Raw genomic sequence first — 6,057 nt, forward strand, 5'->3', positions numbered from 1 at the left:
TTTCATGACTATTTACATTGTAGATTCTCACTGAAGGCATCAAAACTATGAATGAACACATGTGGAGTTATGTACTTAACAAAAAAAGGTGAAATAACTGAAAACGAAATTCCACTAATTAACCCTGATAAGGCACACCTGTGAAGTGGAAACCATTTCAGGTGACTACCTCTTGAAGCTCATGGAGAGAATGCCAAGAGTGTGCAAAGCAGTAATCAGAGCAAAGGGTGGCTATTTTGAAGAAACTAGAATATAAAACATGTTTTCAGTTATTTCACCTTTTTTTGTTAAGTACATAACTCCACATGTGTTCATTCATAGTTTTGATGCCTTCAGTGAGAATCTACAATGTAAATAGTCATGAAAATAAAGAAAACGCATTGAATGAGAAGGTGTGTCCAAACTTTTGGCCTGTACTGTATAGCATGGAGAAGTTTTTAAAAGCTATGTTCAGTTAAAGCAAACCTTTAATGTGTCTGATTAAGTCGTCGCTTTCATGTTTTAGTATGCCATAGAGATCAGAAGTTGTAAACCTTGATTGTCACTGCCCACGAACATGCACTGTCACCAAGGCAATCCCACCCCTCAACAAATGACAAAAAAACAAAAAAAAAACAACAACAACAAACCCAAACACGCACACTCACGTAAACACATTTGAAATGGGGTGCCTTATATATTATATTATTATCTGTATTATCTGGCTCTATAAGCTATCTATGTGTGATCTATGATTATCACTGCCCACTAACATGCACTGTCGCCACATATTTTCTGGCGATCCCACCCCCCAACAACTGATGACACAAAACAAACTTGCCTTACATATTAACCTATATTATTATCTGTATCATCGGGCTTTAGGTATCTATATTTTTTTTTTCATTTATAATCTACCACTAATTAGAATTCAGTGGGGACCATAAGCCTGCGTCTGCCACCAAGAAACACACTGCTTCAGTCTGCGTTTTGCTTTAGAGTGTAAGCCCACCACACTCATCACATCTCACTGAACGATGTCTTTTATTTACACTTCACAGTTTATCATATGGAGAAATGTTTGAGTGGATTCATTGTGCAGATTGTACAGATATTCTCCTTAAATTAACACAGCAGGCTTAAGAGTGGTGATACTGTTTTTGCAACCTCTAAGTTCTGATAAGGCACTGACGTTGTTGCTTCATGATGAATGACTGCTCTGCTTAGTAATGTGACTGCCAAGTTTAAATGTATGGAGAAGCAAAGTGAGACTAATGCAATTTCCAGGGTTCCAGAAGTAAAAGGTTTCTACAGAGAAAATGTTAAGTGACTGCCAACAACCCCCCACCCCCCCCTTCATCTCAGTAGGCATGAGACTCTTCTATTTGAATTAGTGCAGAAATCCAGTTTAAACAGTAAAGCTTAAAAGGTCAAAATAAAAGAGTGTGTTCATGAAAAAATCTGAAGAAAAGTCTACTACAACTCCAGGGGAACCTTGCAGGAAGAAACAGCCACCATGGATGAACTGGATACGGCACCACCATTTTTTCCAGTGGCCTCTCGTGGATTTGGAGCAAAATAATTGCCTATGGCCCAAAAACTATTTCCCCCACGGAGCACCATTATAAATGGGACACTTTGAACTGAAAACAACTCGATCATGACTCTTTCTATTATGAATTTTTGGTCCATGGACGTATTATATTTATATAAAGAAAAGCAATTTAAAAATCTGTGACGTCATTACAATGTAAAGTGGAGGAGAAACACTACGGCACATATTCAGTGGGCCACACACCTGTGGAAGTAAACCCAAAAGCTAGAAAGTTTTTTGGCTTACATGCCATGGATGTGTAAAGAGAACAGGATACAGCGTTGAAGGCTGAGCCCTGTTCATTCTTATGAAAGTTGCTCAGTGGCGCATGAAGCTAAAAATGTGCCAGTGCCGTGTATATAATAACTCAGATGAGATGATGCAGGCGCTACTTCAGGTTTAGCGCTCTGCTAACTTGAATGAGGATGTAATGTTTCAATCATGCAGCTATTTTAATCCCTCCAAATGTTACCAGACCAAATGTGATCAAATTGTGAAACAAGTCATTTTGTGGGGGTTGTGATGCTCAGAAAAGACGTCCACTGATTTACAGATGTCTCTTTTGCCATGACAATCTGGAAAAAGTCTTTTTGGGCCTCATGGCCACTATGAAAACTGGCTTCAAAGCCCGGCACACTTCCTGGGGACCTTCTATGAGCAAAGCCAGCAATTCCCTTTGGACTGAGCTAGTGTCATCTTGGAGTCTAGTATCCAGATCTAATAATACGTCCATGAGCACAAAATTCTGTTGCTAGTGACGGTAATAGCGATTTAACCCACTTCTTTTTCCAGCACATCCTCACTCAGATTTTGTCACATATTGACGTTTGGTCATGGACCTTCCACGTCCAGATACGATGTTAAAGGTACCCTGGGTGCGTTGGTTGTTGACGTTCTGGGACACCGTGTCAAGTTCTGCCTGTTACATGCATTGTCTTCTTTCAAAATACACTTCCATTTTCACAGGAAATTGACCATTTACATAGTCTATTTCAAAATAAACGCACTACGTTGGTACAACAACACAAATTGATGTTTTTTTTCCTCCAACAACTAACACACGTGGTTGGGTTTAGGCAACAAAAGCACGTGGTTGGGTTTAGGATAAAATAACAGGGTTTGACTTTAGAATCTACAGGACATGGACACCGCGCTCCTGGGTAAAAGCCGCGCATTAACTTTCGCTCTTGTCCCGCTGCGTTTCCCCCTGACGCCACCCAGTGCCGTTAACCTGCGGCAATCGTCCATGTATCATGCCAATGACGGCTTTTTCGTCAGTGTCTGATGCCACAAGTCACTGCCCAAGCGCTGGATTTGGACGACTTCAGAGTGAGACCGGGTTGCTCTTTCAGATTTTAGATAAATTCAGCTACATAATTGCTCAGTTGCCGTTGAAGTGTTCAAGTGCTCAACATTAACGTAGTTACGTCGTAATTGACTGATGATTGACTAAGGCTTCACCGTGTCATTGGAGCACTGAAAAAAGTTAAGGCCTGCTCGACTTTAATTTGTAGTGCATACATACACACACAAGTTTTGGTAGTCGATTCAGACCTTTGGACTCCACTGTACCTGTTTTAGTACTTAAAGCAGAGATGGTTGAAGGAACAGCTTCAGGCATCAAGCAACATTTTAGCAATTGCTGTGTATGGAAAACCAGCATATTAGACAGTTGGGCTACAACGTGAAGATATAACTGTGCAAAGTGGAACTTTTTTGTCTCAAACGCTGTAGCCATCCCTTTAACCATCTCTGCTTACAGTCCCTAATGATGTTGAGATCTGTGACAGCTGATTACTGAAAATTTTAAATAATGTGTGTTATGTCAATGTAAGAAATAAAGTTTAAAATTTTGTAACCATGTTTTACCCTAATCAGTGAAATAAATGCAATAGATGCACTTGCAAGCTGGCTTCCATGGAGAGTTGGGCATGTCCCCTGGCCAAGGTCACATGATGTCACAATGTCATGAGTTTAGGTAGCAATAGAAATGATTTTTGCCTTTTTTCGCTTAACATTTTGAAGTAAATGTTGATTGCACTGTGTAATGGCTATACAATAATGACACCATGTGCATTTAAACTGGTTTCTTACAAGCCTCGCTTTCACTGTGCAACTCTGCCATTGAGTACCATCTCCCTGGAAAATGAAGGGTCGATGTACGGCACAAAGGAAGTGCATCCATACCACTACCAACCCGGTAACTATCCCCAGTTACCAAAGAGTATCAGTGTATGTTAAAGAGCCCACAACACAAGTATGTCTGTCTATTGCATTACAGTGTTTTTTTTTTTAACTTCATTTTCATAGTAACTTATGTTTTCTCACCTAAGTGATGTCATTGTGCCACTGACAACATGAGGTTTGGTTTCAGTGTCATTTGTTTTGGTTGATATAAAGACGATGGGTTATTTTTACTCTCACACCATTCACCTAAACTGCCTTTGTTTATTGCTGTGTGTAAATGCGTAAAGGTGAGTGTGTTGCTATTTATGACTGAAACCCAGATATTAGTGTGATTGTTTGCTCTGCTCTGAGGAAAACAGAAAGATATCTGGTTGTTTTTACAACAGCAGCGCCAACAATAATATCACTTGGAAACACTGGGGGAGGGGGGGACTTTAATATTGGAGATCCTCTAATATTAACTTTAATATTAGAGGATCTCTAATATTAAAGTTTCCCTTTTAATATTAAAGGATCTCTTTCAGGTCTGCCCCCCCCCCCCTCCTAGTATTTCTGTCTTTTGTTGACAGCCATTATTTTAGTTATAACATTTATTCCTACCTTAAGTAAATCACAAAAAAATTGTGCATTTTGTCAGGTGACTTTATGTGGACTTTGTAAAAGCAATGTAATACTTTTTTGTCAAATCATATCCATGTTATGAGAAATCAATAAATTTTGTTTCATATTATACTGATTTTAAATTCACTGCACTGTATTTGTGTGCTCTATATTTAGTTTTGCTGAATTTTCTGTCACTGAGTATAGAATAAGCCTGAAGATATCTGAACTGTCTCTCGGTCTTGTGATTCTGCTCCTGTTACATATAGTGGAGCTACAAAGAGCTTTTCTAGGAATACTCAACTTGTTTTGCCCAGGGCCCACTTTTGCAAAATAACAGGAGGCCAGGGTGAAGTTAGGAAACAAATATTAAAAGTTAACATATAAACAATAAGCACAGATCTCTGCTGGGGGGGTCCAAGGGATCCTCCAGTGGCACTTATTTGCTTTTGATAATCAAGCTCTATTTTGATGCTGTTTTTAAATGCACTCTGGCACCTTAAGACAAAAAAATCCCAGTGTGAATCAACTTATCAGAAAATGGTCTGTGAGCCACCTGACACCCTGTCATGGGCTTGATATATCCCGTAGCCTGAATCACTGGCTTATACTTCATGACAGGTCTCTACTGCAAACCGATAGGGAACTGAAATTATAACGTAATTGACAGTGGCAGTAACGGAGTACACTTACTCAAGCACTATTTTTGGTTACATGTGCTTTACTGCTGTATTTCCATTTCATGCTACCATACTATATATGGGAAAATACAGCACTTTTTACTTCATTACATTTATCTAACAGCTGTTAAATTATGGGAATTTTTTCTCCATTCAAAGATCTAATTCTTCCACCAGTAATTAAGTATATCAAAGACATTTGGCTGGAAATAGTAAAAGCTAAAAACCCACTTTGGCAACCAACAAGATACAACGCCTGCTGGTGGTGGTATCACTTTGCACTAGAGTGGACAGACTAAATGTACCTCCTGCTGTGACCTTAAAATACTGAGCTGCACAGACACAGTGGTGGGAATGTGGAAGGACAGAACTGTGTTTTGCAGAAGGGCAACTGCCTTAGATAAAGAGCAATTTTACCACCTGTACGTACTTATTACTTATAATTATATCTGAAAAACATCTTTTTCTTGATTTTCATGGCTGTGCACGGGACATGTATGACAGTTCTTTTTCAAATGTCTTGGCATGTGTTATAATTACACATCACACTTTATATTGCTATAAATTCAATGAATACCTCAGAAGGGTAAAATCGTTTTTGCCTCAGGCAATGCAAAAAGATGAACGCCAGATTATTCTGGGAACCACTTGCAGGATACATAAAGATTTATGTATATGTCAATTTGGAACCTAACTTGTTTGTCTGGATTATGGGATATGTTTCTACCATGTGCAAACACTCACAATCATAAAGCAATCTTGATGTGTCTTCCTCCTCTCAAGCTCTAATATGCATTTAACGTATAGGAATGTGTATTAATTCTCCTCTTAGAATAAACATTATATCAATATGAGTTAACTAGAAAAAAGCACTGTACTAGAAAGTAACTCACTTGAACTTGAAGATTACATTTAGAGAGGGGCAGCAGGTGTAAAGCAGCATACACCGGCTCAGTTGAAAGGTAATTATCCAAAATTCCTGTCATGATTTTCCACAGAAAACTATATAAATTTTAA

The sequence above is a fragment of the Epinephelus lanceolatus genome, chromosome 1 (genome assembly GCF_041903045.1).
Source record: "Epinephelus lanceolatus isolate andai-2023 chromosome 1, ASM4190304v1, whole genome shotgun sequence".
Taxonomy (NCBI): domain Eukaryota; kingdom Metazoa; phylum Chordata; class Actinopteri; order Perciformes; family Serranidae; genus Epinephelus; species Epinephelus lanceolatus.